The following is a 15,944-nucleotide window of genomic DNA, read 5'->3' on the forward strand; positions in this document are numbered from 1 at the left end:
GGCTTCATCTGTGTTACAACCCTAGAGTGCTCGAGCTAGCATGGCCCTTAGAGAACATTTCACAGCTGAGGTCAATCCACCCTTGTCTCACAGTTGTCTTGACTAACACCCAGAGGTGGTGAGTGGCAGGATAGGGCTGGAATCCAGGCCTGGACTCCTGTTCAGTGCTCTTTGTCTACCTGTCCTTGTCAGATGAACCTTTTGATATTTGGCTTCCATCCTTGTTATCCCTTTCTCTTGATTTGGTGCCAAGGACCACAGTTTCTATCCCTCATTAGATGGATTACACAGCCTGGGAGGCCAATAAGAACCTAGATTTCCAGGTACAGCTGGTAGCAAGATGACGAGCCTCTTGTAATCCTTATTGCTATCCAGATAATGCAGCTTGGATAGAATTATAGGCCCTCCTAATCCAGTGAGGACATATTCAGAGGACAGGCCAAGGTGGGGTTGCTAGCAGGACTTTCAAGTGGAGAGTTACCCTGTATGGAGGTGTTTGGGAAGCAGGCTTGTGGGTAAGGGGCCAAGGGAGTTCTCAAAAGACTCTACATTGGACTTTCCTTTAGCTCACCTCAAAGAAAGGTGGAGATCCTGGGTGACTTGTGATGCCAATTTTTATTGTTGTGCCTGCTGGTGCTATAGCTATGTCTTTTGTTGTCTCCTTGGCAAGAGAAATATGGTTGGCTTGATTGGGAGCATGAGACAGAAGAGGAGGTTCAACAAGCTCTCCTTAATTCACAGATTTCAAGAGAGGTGCTTGGTGGGGATACAAAAGAGCTCTGATTGAAGAAAGAAATGCATCATCTAACCTCCAGTAGCCAGATGGGAGCTGGGGTCCTGGAGTTATCAGGGCAGCAGGTGCTGGGCAGAGAGAAGAACAGATGGCACTTTCCCACCAACCTTCAGTCTTCTACTGGGATTTTCCTGTCTTCTGTCCTGACCTTTAGTGTTCCTTTAATGAGCTCTGGAATCTGCAACTCTTTATGTTCTGGAAAGTCACTCAGAGCAAGATACACTGGGAAGTAAGGTTTTTTATTTACTAACTTAAACAGCCTGGGGTGTTCCTCACCAGCTCCTTCTGGCTTGTCAAGCCCACCCCTCAGCTGGCTGGAGCTTGGCTATTTGAGAAGGTGGTTATGTGCGTGGCTCGGAGGAAGGCACACCTGAGGTTTTATTTAAGTGAATACAAGGCAGCTGGGTCTGAGAGGTTCGGACCCAGAGGTTCACCCCTGCACTTGGTGAGGGTAAAAATTAAGATGGTTTTTGACTGCTTTTAAAGAAGGGGCATTGGGGCAACTGTAAAAGAATGTAGCTGACAGACACGATTTCTTGTACGGGAAGAAAAATTATTTCCTGTTTGTGTTTTTAGGGTCTTCATGATAGTATATGGCTTATTATAGTTTCCAGAACACCTTTGTATATATTTTATTCTTTTATCCCCACCATAACTTCAATCATCATTATCCGTATTTTGTGAAGAAACTGAGGCTGATCGGTGACTTAGCCAGAATCACGTAGCTAGAATATGTCAGAGTCGGGGCTAGAAACCAGCTCATCTGCTTCTGGTCCCGTCTTTTTTTCTCTTATTACTCAGTGTAACTCAACTTCCCCATAACCGTGAAGCAGTGTGTTTTCATGACTCGTGGTTCATTGATTTACAAAAAAACCTTCTGTCTGAAATATTTCGTATATACAAAAGAAAAAAATTTATGTATATAATTTTATATATGGTTTGTACGTATATGTGGTACAAACATAAGTAAAATGACTATCTGGATACTCATAATGAAGCTTGAGAGAGAGAGCATTACCAGTGGCAATGAAGCCCAGTGGCCTTTCCCCACCTGCATCTCCCCACCTCCCTCTCAAGGGTAGTGCTTATTATTCTTTTGCTTTTTATTAATTTTACTACCTAGGTATGTTTCCATATGTAATAAATCACTGAATGTTATATGAATTGTAACATGCTCTGTATATTTTTATACATGTTGGTTCACTCACTTTCACTGCTGTGTAAAATTCCACTGTGTAAATGTACTACAAGTTATTTATCCATTCTCCACTTGGTAGATGCTTCTAGTTTTCTGCTAATGCAAATATGCTGTGATGAAAATTCTGGAAGTGGGTTTCTGGGATTATAGGGCGTGTGATGTTCAATTCTATAAGATAATGCCCGATTGCATTTTGAAAATCACTTTTTAAGGTGATTGTACCAATTTTACAATTCACCAGCAGTTTATGAGAGATCCTGGTCTTCCACATCCTTGTCAACACTTAAACTTTTTGACTTCTGAATTTGTGTCAGTTTGATTTGTATAAACAGCATCTTGTGGTCTTAATTTGCATTTTCTTTATTACTAATGAGGGTTGAGCATATTTTCAAATGTTCATTGCCCATTTGTATTTCGTCTACTGTGAAATACTTGTTTCCATCTTTTGTCCATATTTCTTTTGGATTATGTGTCTTGTTGATTTCTAGGAGTTCTTTATACACTCTAGATAAGCATTAGTTTTTTTGATGTTTGTTTTGTGTCTTGAAATAACTCCTTGCAGTTTGTAGCATGTCATCATTTTGTTCTTTGATGTCTTAACTATGAACAGAAGTTCGAAGTTTTAATTTATTTGTGTTTATCCATCTTATTCTTTATGGTTATGTTTTTTAAGTCTTGTTTGAAAAGTCCTTCTCTCTCTCAAGATTATAAAGATGTTCTTACATTCTCTTCTGAAATTTTTGTAAAATTTTGCTTTTTACATATGTCTTTAACCTACTTTGATCTTTTTTGTGCATGTTTTGAGATAGGGCGCCATTTTCGTTTATTTTCATATAGATAGTGGATTACCCAGCACCATTTATAGGAAAATATCTTGACTCTTCTTGGTGCTTTTCTTTTCCATGTGAATTTTAACATCTTATCAGGTTCCAAGAAAATCTCTGTTAGGGTTTTGATTGGAATGCGTAGCATCCTATAGCACAATTTAGGGAGACATTTACAATAGTAAGTCTATCCATGAACATATAGATGTCTTCATTTATTTGTGCCTTCTTTAATGTCTTTCAATATAATTTCATAACTCCAGAAGGTTCTTTCACATCTTTTGTTAGATTTATTCCTAGGTACCTCATGATTTTTGTTGCTTTTACAAATGGTGTCTTTTTATTATTAATTTTCTAATTATTCTAGTATCTAGAATTTCAATTGATTATTGGATATTGATATTTTTATTCATTAGACTTGTTATACTCTCTTAATTCTATTAAATTATATGTAGATTCTTTGGGGTTTTCAATGCATAGACAGTTTTATCGGAGAATCATGGCTTTCTTATTCTTTTTTCCACTTATTCTGCTTATACTCTCTAACAGATTTTAAGTTAGCAATCTATTTCTGTTCTTTCAAGGCTAAATTTAAATTTTTTTCAGTCATTCTTAAATTAATGAAATTTTTATAAACTCAATACCTTAACCCTCCTGCCAAGCAGTATAAAAACTCAGTAACTCATATTACTCTGGTTTGGCTTATAAGCTATTAGTGACCAATATGCAGTTCTAATTTGTATTTTTAACCTAACATTTTAGACATAATCTTTATTATTTTAAACAAATATATTTTGTTAGATTTACTCATGTCTACCACATTTTTTGCTTACCATTTTTTATTCCTTCTTAGACTTTGCTTTTTAGATTGTTTTCCTTCTTTCTAAAGTACATTCTTCAGAGATTCCTTTAGCAGTGCACATTCCTTCAGTTTTTGCTTATCTGAAAATATCTTTATTTTGACTACATTCTTAAAAGTTAGTTTGTTAGGATTCATAATTCAAAGGTGACAATATTTAGTCTCCACATTCTAAAGATATAATCCCTGTATCCTGGCTTCCATCATTACGGATAAGGTCTCATTATCATTCCTTAATAAATGATCAGTTTTTTCATCTCTTAGGCTCTTAAAAGACTTTGTCTTTGGTGTTGGGTAGTTTTACTCTAATGGTTCTAATTATGGATTTCTTTATCCCGCTTTTGTTTTGTTTTGTTTTTATGAGGAAGATTAGGCCTAAGCTAACATCCGTTGCCAATCCTCCTCTTTTTGCTGAGGCCTTGAGCTAACATCCATGCCCATCTTCCTCTACTCTATATGTGGGATGTCTGCCACAGCGTGGCTTGATAAGTGGTGCATAGGTCCGCACCTGGGATCCGAACCTGCGAACCCTGGGCCACTGAAGCGGAGTGTGCAAACTCAACCACTACGCCACTGGGCCAGCTCCATATCCCGCTTTTATATGTATCGTGCTTACTATATCTATATATTTCAATTGAATATTTCCTCAATTCTGGGAAATTCAGGTATTATCTTTTCGGATATTTCCTCTCTTTATTGTATCTCTTCTCTTTTTATGGAACTCTGATTTGATTTTTTTAAGACCTTCATTCTATCTAACATTATTATTAACCTCCCTTTCATTTTTCTCGTCTCTTTATTACATTGTACTGCATTAAAAAAAAATCTTACAGTTTACTGACATTTTCTTCAATGCTATCTGCTTTACTGTGTAACTTGCCTATGAAATTTACATTTCGAAGAAAGAGAAAACACAAATTATCAACATCAGGAATGAAAAGGGGGTTATCACTATATATCCTACAGACATTAGATAATAAGCATATAGTACAAATAATTTTATGCCAATAAATTCAACAACTTAGATAAAATGGCAAGTTCCCTGAAAACATAAATTGATGAAACATATACAAGAAATCAAAAATCTAAATAAACTCATATCTATTAAAGAAATTGAATTCATAATCTAAAACCTTCCCACAAAAAAAGAAGCTCCAGACCATATGGCTTTACCAGTCAATTCTACCAAACATACTACCAATCCTTCATGAACTCCTTTAGAATAGAGACAAGGATAGAACACTTCCCACCTCATTTAAGGGGTCAAGCATAACTCCAGTGCTTAAACCTGACAAATATAAGAAAAGAAAATTACAGAACAATATCCATCATGAACATAGATGCGAAATTCCTTAACAAAATATTATCAGTCAAATCTGGTAGCATATAAAGGATAATACATCATGACCAAGTGATGTTTAATCTGTGAATGCAAAGTTGGTTTAGCATTTGAAAATCAGTCAATGCAATATGTCATATTAACAGTATAAAAGGGAAAAAGCTTATGATATCCCTGTAGATGCACGAAAAGAATTTAACAAAATCCAATACTCCTTTATAATAAAAACTCACAGTACACTAATGATAGAAGAGAACTTTCTCATCTGATAAAAGGGCATCTAAAAAACCTACAGTTAACATTATACTTAATGGTGAAATATTAGTCCCTTTTCCCTTATGATCTGAAAATGAACAAGAAATTTCACTTTCACCATTTCTATTCAACATTGTTCTGTAGATCTGAGCCATTTTAATAAGGCAAGAAAAAGAAATAAAGAGCATGCAGATTAGAAAAGGAAGAAGTAAACTGTAGTTTTTTCACAAACAATATGATTGTATATTTTGAAAATCTAATGATAAAATCTATAAACTACTAAAGCTGATAAGCGAATTTAACAAGGTGACAGGATATAAGATCAATATGCAAAAGAATTAATTGGGCTATATATACTTGCAATGACAAATGTCAATTTAAATGAATTGAGTGAATTTAAAAGTAACACAAAATCAAATATCTAGGAATAAATGTGACAAAAGATGTGCAAGACTTCTATACTGAAAACTGCAGAACATTGCTGAAATAAAGAAGTCCTTAAAAAAAATGGAGAGACATGCCATCTCTATGGATTGAAAGACTTGATATCATTAAGATATCCATTATCCCTAAATCAATATATTGATCCAGTGTAATCTCTATCAAAATTCCAGCAGGCTAATTTGAAGATATAAGCAAGATGTTTTAAAACTTGATATGGAAATGCAAAGACTTTAGAGAAGTCAGAACAATTTTGGAAAAGGAGAACAAAATTGTAGAACTTGCATTACTTGATTTTAAGATTTACTGTAATCAAGATGATATGGTATTGGTGTAAGGATAGACAAATCAGTGGAACAGAATAGAAAGCCCCTCATTTATGCAATTGGTTGGGTTTTTGACAAAGGTGCAAAGTCAGTTCAGTGGGGACAGGAAAGTCTTTTTGATAAATCCTGCTAGTATTTTTTCCCCTGGTATGGGGAAAAAAAAGTGAATCTAGACCCTTTTCTCTCTCTGTAGATAAATATTAATTTGAGAATATCTATGAGAATTTGGGGTAGACAGGTATTTCTTAGAACACAAAAAGCACAAACAATAATACAGAAAATTCATAAATTAGACTTTGTCAAAAAAAAATTCCTTTTCATCAAAAGACACCATTAAGAAAATGAATGTAGTGCTTGCTTCGGCAGCACATATACTAAAATTGGAACAATACAAAGAAGATTAGCATGGCCCCTGCACATGGATGACATGCAAAAAAAAAAAAAGGAAGAAAATAGTTAAGCCATATACATTTCACAGTTTTGCAGAAGGGCTCATAAACTTTTTTTTCAGGTCTGGAAATTTGTCATCAGGTGTGTGGGAACTGTCTTGGGGAATCTGCCTTCATTCAAATTTGAAATGTGCTGTTATACTTAAAATTAAACACTGTTTCTTTTTCTTAAAAAAGAAAAGAAAAGAAAATGAATGTAGACAAGCCACAGACTGGGAGAAAATAGTTACATAACATGTATCTGTTTTGTTTTTTTGACCATGGAGATTTCTGTTACTGTTTTGTAAGCATAGGAATGCATGAATTAGTATGTTTGTTGTAGTTTATCCAGCATCTGGGGATTTTGTGTAAAAGGTGTTTCAGAATACTAGGGCATCCTTCTGCCAGAAGTAGAAGTCAGTTTTTTGACTTTTCAAGTTCTCTGTAAAATATAACAGTTATCTGAGCAGCATTAGACAGAAATACAGTTATAGCATCATAGTGACTATATTATTTCACACTTAAGCAGAATTATTTAGCCAAATCCTATCTAATTACCGCTTCAGAAATAAAGCCTATATTTACTAGTTTCCCAGGTAAGAGGCATTACTACAAAGCAGTAGGTAAACCTCTGGAAAAAATGTTGGCATGGTATATCTTTTCAGGTGGCTGCCTTCCTGTAAGTGGGGCTCTGGCTGTGTACGTGTGTACGTGTATGTGTATATGTGTACTTTTTCATGACTGTGGATGTAGCCACAGTATACACAGATAATGTTTTCAGATAAGATGTATTTTCAGGTAAGAATGAAGATTTGGAAAGAAGTAATATTTTAACTTAAACTTAGAATTCATTGTAATATTTGGATGCAAGATATCCAAAAAAAATGATCAGTGTTTATTAGCAGAGCATGTTTGCTTGCAAAAGGATATAGCTATTATTTATGCTATCGAAAATTGATGCACTTAATGAGAATCCATTTCTCTTAACTACCATTTGATAATAAAAGGACAATGTCAATTTCCTACTTCCTGCACATGATGAGAATGTGAATTTAATGCCTCCTTATGGTTTCATTCTTTCAGCTGCACGGAGCAGGATAGGGCAGAGATATCCTGCAGCAGAGTTCAGGGGCTTTTGTGACCTCAGGTCTTAGCCTTTCTGCTGAGTCTGTCCTTGGGGATGAGAGGCAAAAGGGAAGACAGAAAAGGATGAAAAAGAAGAAACACAAAAAGCAGAGGAGGAGGGCACACAGAAAGAAAAAAGAGAAAAGTACATTGAAAAGATGTGGCAAAATGCTACCAATATGGTCTTAAGGGCCTTGAGTGGCACAGGCGTCCTTCCTGGCTTCTAATTTGCCTCTCAACACCTATTTGTGGTCAGAAGAATATTGGCTCTGTCACTGCTTCGTTTTAGAACCTTGAACAGGTTTTTTAACATCCTTTGGCCTCTTTTTTAAAATGAGATGATATCATGTATTTTGTGAATATTAAATAATATAGTGCTTATAAAACATTTAGCAGAGTTTCTGGTACATCATAAACCCAAAATAAATGGTAATTAGTATGATGATCTCAATACCACATCTTCAAGCTGCAGAGAAATGGTTTTTCTCCTAACTATGCTTCTCTGACTATCTGTGGTGAAGAATCACTTTGTAAGGTTCCCAGCCTAGCGTGTGTTGATACCTGTGTGAAATGCAGTTGCAACAAACGTGGCTTACCATTAAAATGAAATAAATGCAAATATATATAAAATATAAGCCCCCAATATTTTTTAATTGAAGTTTTAATAGTTTATAACATTGTGAAATTTTGGGTTGTACATTTTTGTTTGTCCATCACCATGTATATGTCTCCCTTCACCCCTTGTGCCCATCCACTACCCCCATTGAAGCCCCCAATTTTTATTCTTAAAGTCAATGGACATAAAATATCTACTGAATTGTTATAGATGGTATTAAGCACTTTGAACTTCTGAATTTATCTTATCATGAACCAGTAGCATTGTGCAGATGGGCATGGGTCCATGGCCCACACTTTGAGTACCACTGCTCCGTGAGGAGCAGATCTACTGATAGCTATAAATACGTAAGGGTGGACTCTGGTAAGGGAAGGTCCTTGGAAGTTCTTAGAAGTCTATGCTGGGGTGGGGGTTATGATCCAGGCTGACAGCTCCCTCCCTAATGCATTCATTTACACACATGTCCCTGTTCGCTCCAGACTCTAGAAAGTCTTCTCTGAAGGAAATCCTCATCTAAAAGCCCTGTGCAAAAGAGGTTTCTTCTGCAGGAGGCAGAGTTATTCAGAAATCTAGGAAGTGAGCAGTTAGGATTGAGAAGTAGTCAAATCATCTTCAAATGTTCAGTAACATAGACTTTGTCAGAAGATGTACTTTGCCCCTCTCTGAACCTCACTGATATTCCTTTCTGGTGTTCATTTATATTATCCTTGACCCAAAGAGGTGTTTTGAGTTAATATCCCAAGGGGATAAAATAGCAAGAGACATCCACTCATAGCTACTTCGGGGCTTCAGATTCAGATTCAACTCACATGTATTTAAGATTTACCACGCTGGGCACCATGATTGGTGCCTTTGCTTTTGTGAGCCCATTGACTCAACAGCTCAGTGAGGTTGGTATTTTTATCAATGTCATTTATTAGGAAATGGAGCCTCAGAGAGGTTAAATGACTTGCCCGGTGGTCTGTGATTCAAAGCCAGGTGTACTGAGTCCAAATACAGTTCTTTTTTACTCTATTACGTGTTTAATTATCTTTCACGACATCTTGTTACTTGAGGTGTGTATTTATTGTTATGGAGTCCCCACTGGAAAGTGCATAGCCTACAACAGTCGTAAGCACTAGTATCCACCATATGCCAGCCTTTCAGGAGAACATCTTTGCTTGTATATCACCTGCTTTTGTAGCGTTTGTCTCTAAAAGACACCGAATTTTTCAAGAAGGTAATAATTAATTGCATTTTAACAAAGAACTTAGGTTAACTGTAAGACAGGCTGAAGAAGTTGGTGATTTATTAAATATCCTCAATTAGAGAAAGACTTCTAAATAAAAGATGATAACCATCAATTTAAGTGAGACTACAGAGGGATAAGGTCTCAATTGCAGCAGAAAATATTTAAGCTGAATATGCTAAAGAACTTCCTGCCGTGATCAAGCTTTACAGCTTTGGAGTGATTTTGAAAGTTCACATAAAGTGTCAAAGAAAAGGTGCACAGCTCGTTTTCAGGTTGGCTTGATTGAGAATTAGTTCTTGGAGGTAGACCACACAACTTGTAGATAGGGTCTGCAGTGGTCGTGACTCATGGAGGTAACTTACCTCCAGAGGAAAGAATATATAATTCTGAATGTTCTGTTACGTTTATTCACTCATTCAACAAATATTGGTTGAGTTCCTTCTAAGCACCAGGCACTATTCTGGGTACTGAGGATATAATGGTGAACATGACAGAGGAGACTCTTTCCTCATGCAACTTACATTCTTGTGGAAAGGCAAAAAAAGCAAATAGATGAACAAAGTAATCTTTTAGTGACAAACGTTATTAGTGAAATTAATAGCGGGATTATTAATTTTGATTCTGTGCACAGGAAGTCCCCTGAAGTCAGGGAGATAGACAAGGGTCAGACCCATGTGGCATCTTGTAGACCATAGTAAAGAGTTTGGATTTTAACAATGGGAAGCCAGGAGAGAGTCTTAAGCAGGGGGTAACATGACTTATTTTGTATTTAAAACGTCACTCCTTGGGGCCGGCCTGGTGGGGTAGTGGTTAAATTCGTGCACTCTGCTTCGGCGGCCCAAGGTACGCAGGTTCAGATCCCAGGCGCAGACCTACGCACCACTTATCAAGCCGTGCTGTGGCAGCATCCCACATACAAAATAGAGCAAGATTGGCACAGACATTAGCTCAGGGTCCATCTTCCTCAAGGAAAAAGAGGAAGATCAGCAACACATGTTAGCTCAGGACCAAGCTTCCTCACCAAAAAAAAAAAAAAAAAGTCACCCCTTGTTTTCTTTCTATGAGGTAAATAGGGGGATTGGGACAAAGGTGGAAACAAGAAGTCAGTTAGGGAGGCTACTGTGGGCTACTGAAGGTAGAAGCATCCAGGCAAGAGACCAGAGTAGCTTGGACTCAAGTGACAGCTGTTGAGTTGGAGAGAAAGCAGTAGGATTGCCAGGAATTGCTTGTGGATTGGATTGGGGTTGCAGCAAGAGAAAGGAAAGAATTGAAAATGACTCCTAGCTTGGATGGTATTATTTTCTGAGATGGGAGAGACCAGAGGAAGAGCAGTTTAGGGGAGAAATAAAAAATTCTGTTTTGGCCATGTTAAGTTTGAGATGCCGGTTTGACATCCAAGTGGCTGATATCAAGTAGACAGTTGCATGAATGGGTTTGGAGCTCATGGGTGAATTGGGGCTGGAGATATAACTTTGGTAGTCTTTAGCATAGAGATGTTGACTCCATGGGCCTGTAATGAGATCACCTAGAGGGAGAATGGCTAGAGGCCAGGACCTAGGCCTGGGCCCTGGGGCACTCCAATGTTTAGAGGAGAAGCAAAGGAGATTGTGGAGAAGCAAACTAGAGAAGCCCAAGAGCGGAGCCTGTCCTGGAAGAATAAGCTGGAGTCAAACATCCACAGGTGCCCTCCACCCCCTGTTGCCTCTGCACATCCAGGACCCACACATCTTTAGGACTGAGACAGAGGGCATATGCCCCACTCCAGTGGACCCATTCTCTCCCATTGTTTCAAAATCCATCCAAATAGCTCCTTGTCCGGTGGTCGCCTCTAGTGTGTGGTATAGGTCATTCACTTGGCAAACATTGGTTGAATAGCCAGTCGGTGCTGGGACTATGAGTGTAACACTGAACAGGAGCGACTCAACACCATCCCTGCCCTCACAGGGTTTACAGCATAAAAGGGTCACCAACGAGTGAGTAGACAATACAAGGCACAGAAATGGTTGAGGTACAGCTGCTTCCAGTATAGGCTGTGTGATCTGGGCAAGTCAGGTTGCTGTTCTGAGCCTTGATAGTCTGTCTGAAAAATGGAACTTAAATTTGAGGGGCTTTCTGATATACCCTGAAGATATGAATGAATGGACGTGTGAATGAAAACGCCTGTATATCCCATCATGCAGACGTTTAAAAGGATAGAGAGTGGAAAGGCTTGCTCAGCCTTTCTGTTGGTGAGCTCATATTTGCCTATACCATATTAGCCTACACCAAGTTTCCAAACTTTCTTCCCCTCCCTTCAGGCCTCTCTCCTCGTCAGGTTCTCTCTGGCCCATTTTTCCTTCAGATTTCTTCTCCGCCCCTCACTGTCCACCATTCCCATGCTGTCAGCTTTGGGCCTTCTGTTTGATTCCCCACGTCCATTGCAAAGCAGAAGAAAGGGCTTGTTTTAACAGGGAAGAATCTGTTGCTGCTGAACCAGGAAGATTTTACCTTCCTGAGAGGAATCTTTAATGTTTAAATTATCTGGAGACGTCAGACAAAGGATTCTGGGAAATTCAAAGTTTTTTACAAAGGAAAAAAAGATACCCACACAGTGTTAAGTGTATAATGGCCCAACTTGGTAATAAACTCTGTCACCCCTTGAACACTGACACACCCACTCCTCAGGCGCCTCGGAACCTTTTGGGGAGGGCAGCTTCTCAGAGGAGTGCAAAAAGTGTCTTTTAAAAGAACACAGCCATTTGTTCCCTGTCAAGATGCCTCTTTCATACTGTAATTAGAGTGCTGTGGGGGGTGGAAATGGGGGAGAGAGAAGAATATGAAATGCTCTTACCTCCCCGGAGCTCGTTCTTCCTGCACCACAGGGCTTTGAACCCACTGAAATATTGTGACTGAAACATACACTGTTATATATGCATAGCGAGAGAGAACGTGACATGTGTGCTCCTGAGTTCGTGCCTTGATAGTATCTGTGTGCTAAAACGAGGAGGCACAGACTGGTGGGTAATTAAACGGAATCGAGAGATCTGAATTCCGCTTTGTAACTCGGTGTCTTTCGATAGTCATGTTAATTCTTTAGGCCTGTATTTTTCCGATCTGCAAAATAAGGATAAAAGTGTGGTCCCCTAGTTCCCTTCTTAAAAGATTGTAAGGACAAGCATGTGAGAATGCATAACTTTTCGGTGTTCATAGTACATGCTGTTCCTTGATCATCCCTGCTAATGGAGGGAAATGATCAAGTGGTTGGAATGAAATAGTGCAGCATTCGAGAATATTTGTGGAGTTTTTGTTTTATTTCATTTTGAATTTTATTTGCAGCAATAGCAACAACAATTTCTTGATTATATTTTGCTGAAAAATCTGTTATCGTCTTTCTAGCACATGCCAGCAGGGGAGAAGAAAGAAGGGTGGTGGAGAGAGTCTAGGATGGCTCTGTTTCATTCACAGCGGGTAATCCTTGAAGCAGCTGGCACATCTTATGCGGATAACAGAGAATTTGTGCTATTGGGCTTAGTGATCTTTAATATAAATGTGCCAGTATATCCAGCTGACTTAGGTACACAGCTAAACTCCTGATCTTCCCCCAGACACTGCTCTTTCTGGTGTTTTTTCCGTCTGTTAATTGAACTCTATTCTTCTGGTTGCTTAAGCTAAAAAACCTTATGGTCATCTTTGACTCAGATCTCTCTTATACTCCACATTCAAGCTGTCAGCAAGTCCTCTTAGCTCTACCTTCACGATATATCCAGAACCCTGCCATTTCTCAGTATCCCCACTCCTACCACTTTGGCCAAGGCAGCCATGATCTGGAAATAACCTAGAAGGTCTCCTTGCTTCCACCCTTAGCCCCTGTTAGCCTATTCTTAACAGGGCGACCAGAGATATTCTTTGAAAACTCAAATCAGGTCATTGACTCTTCATCTGCAGCCCCACCAGTGGTTGCCAGATCACACCAGGTAAAAGTCAAATTGTTACAGAGCCTCGAAGGCCCTACATGGTCTAGCCCTCTACCTCCATGTGGCCCGTTGCCCCCTCTGACCTCACCTCATTCGTTTTCCATTCATTCAGTCCCCTCCTGCCATATTGGCCCTTTCTGTGCTTCAAAAGCTCCTACAGCGTGTTCCTGCCCCACAGCTTTGCCCTGGCTGTTGCCTCTCCTGGAATGCTCTCCCTCAGATATCTGCTTGGCTCACTCCCTCACATCTCTCAGGTCATTTCTCAAGTCTTCTCAGGGTGGCCTTCCCTGGCCACTATACCCCAAATTCCAGACCCCTTCCTCAGACTTGCTATTCCTCTTCTAGGCTTTATTTTTCCCTTAGCACTTGTCAGTATATACCATACTTTATATTGCACTGATTTATCTTGGTTGTTGTCTGTCTCCTCCTCTAGAATTTAAGCTCCCTGGGGGCAAGGATTTTTGTGTTTATGTTGGCTGCTGTCTCCCCATATTCTACAACAATGCCAGCCACATAGCAGGCACTCAGTAAATTACATTTTGGAGGCAGAATGAATATATATTTGTAGATGAAGGCCTTGATAATAGGTTATGTGTATTATGATACATTCTCAGGAGTGTCAGTAACACTTAAAATTGGCACTTGGAACACCCTCTCTCTGCTGGATGCTATACTTCTCACTTTCCATCTATTATTTAATTTAATCTTCACAGAGCTTTGCGACAGGTATGGTGTTTATTCCTATTTTATAAATGCGGAACCTGAGACTCAGAGGTTAAGAACTTGGCCTGGATTACACCCTGGTGGAGCCAGGATTCAAACCCAGTTTGGCCCAGTTCCAGAGCTTTTAATCATTATGCTCTGACAGTCTGAATTACACCAACTTCAAAGTTGGAAAGCAACACAGAAACATATTCCAGCTCCTTCATTATCCCCTTTATGTGAATTGCCAGGCCTTCCCCTGCGTCTACTCAAACAAACAAACGAGATCTCAATGTTAAGAAGAGTGAGAGAAGAAAAAAACCACGCATTCCCTGAGATCCTAAAAGAATCTGCCTCTTTGAGTTCCCGTGACTGAAATGTCATGAAGATGTGGACTGGTTCTGGCTTTGAAGCCCGGAGATGGAAGGGATGCTCCTGGTCAGCCACCGTTGCTGTGGGCCTTGGGCTGGCAAGCCGTCTGACCTTTCTGTGCCTTGGTTTTCTTGCATGTAAAAGGCCAGGCTTGGAGAAGCCATTTGTCAGGTCCTCTGCACCTGACATTCTGGTCTGTGAGACCCATGGCTTTGCTTTCATTGCTGTGGGTGAGGGTGGAGGAGTCGGGGTGGGATACAGCGTTCTGTGTGAGGCCATTTATTTGCTTTAGGAAAGGACTTCTGCTTATCAGAGGGGCCCTCCCAAAGCCCCTGATCTCTAAGGAAGAGTGACACAGTATGATGCAGTGCCTGAGTTAATGCCTCCCTCCCTCACGCTCCTGGATGCCCATCCATCCTGCGTATTAGAGTCAACATTGGATGGCCTTTAGAGAACTGGGTGCTGTTTTGGCCTTTATTTATTGACAGCCTAAGTCACCTTAAATCCTTTCTGGAACTGTGTGACCTTCAGTAAGGTGTTTACCTTCTCTGGGCTGTGTTTGCTCTTCTGAAAAATGGGAGAAAAGGTTCCCCAGGCTCATAAGAACACTGAAAAGCTGTTTTACGCCCCATCCCCCAGCCTATCTTCCAGAGAGACTGAAATTAAACCACTGCCAACACACAATTGCCTATCCGATTTCCCCCAATTTCTCTGTTAGTTTCAGAATATTTAGGGTCAAAGAGGTTTTTCCTGGTGTTTAACCCAAATTCCTCCTTCCTGAAGCAAACATCTTATAGGAAGACTGTCAAGGTCCCCTTGGAGACAGTGAAGCACTTTGGAAATATGGGCTCTGAAGATTAATAGGAATATGACCATGTGGCCATTTGTGTGCTTGGCAAAGTCTGTCTACATATGCTTCTGTGTGCCAATGTGAGCATGTGTGTATCCATGCCAATGTGTGTGTGATGAAGCGTACAAGTGTGTACAGGAGTGTGAGTAAACAGATCTTTGAGTCACACAGGCTGGCCCATCCTGGCGGGCTTTGTCTTCCTTTTGGTTGCCATGACAGCAGCGAGGGCCTCGGATCAGTAAACAGAGCTCCGTGGGTACTGAATCAAGAGGAGGGGTCTGGAGCTAGAGGCCAAAACAGGAGCCAAGTAGTCCTCCAACAGAGCATTTCTTGTCACAGCAGACCTACCAGAACATCTTCCTCACTAGAGAAATGTAGGGATACCTGTCCAGGTGCCCTGTGACTCCCAGGTGGCATAAGATGGGCAGGAATTTCAGGCTGGAGCGAGGCTTCAGTGAACCTCACTTTTAATCCCCAAGAGTATTCACCTCATGATAAACTCTAGCAACATGAATGACCAGAGCCTCTCCCATCACCCTATAGACTAAAATCAGTCACTGTAATTTATTAATATACAGATTAGCCACTTTGTGAGTTATCTGTGGCAATGGCTCCCTTACAGGTCTGTAAGT

The 15,944-nt window shown here is 39.6% G+C and overlaps 1 protein-coding gene and 1 non-coding gene across 6 annotated transcripts in view; both read left to right on the plus strand.

Annotated features, from left to right (window-relative positions):
* Positions 1-15,944, plus strand: part of CACNA1E (calcium voltage-gated channel subunit alpha1 E) — a 372,240-nt gene that overhangs the window by 256,152 nt on the left and 100,144 nt on the right. The gene's annotated exons all lie outside the window — the stretch shown is intronic.
* On the plus strand, positions 6,386-6,493 carry LOC147917763 (U6 spliceosomal RNA). The gene has a single exon (XR_015549325.1). It is a non-coding gene; the product is annotated as a U6 spliceosomal RNA (small nuclear RNA).

The sequence above is a fragment of the Ceratotherium simum genome, chromosome 2, assembly GCF_057802395.1.
Source record: "Ceratotherium simum simum isolate JZ-2026a chromosome 2, ASM5780239v1, whole genome shotgun sequence".
In the NCBI taxonomy this organism is placed as follows: Eukaryota; Metazoa; Chordata; class Mammalia; order Perissodactyla; family Rhinocerotidae; genus Ceratotherium; species Ceratotherium simum.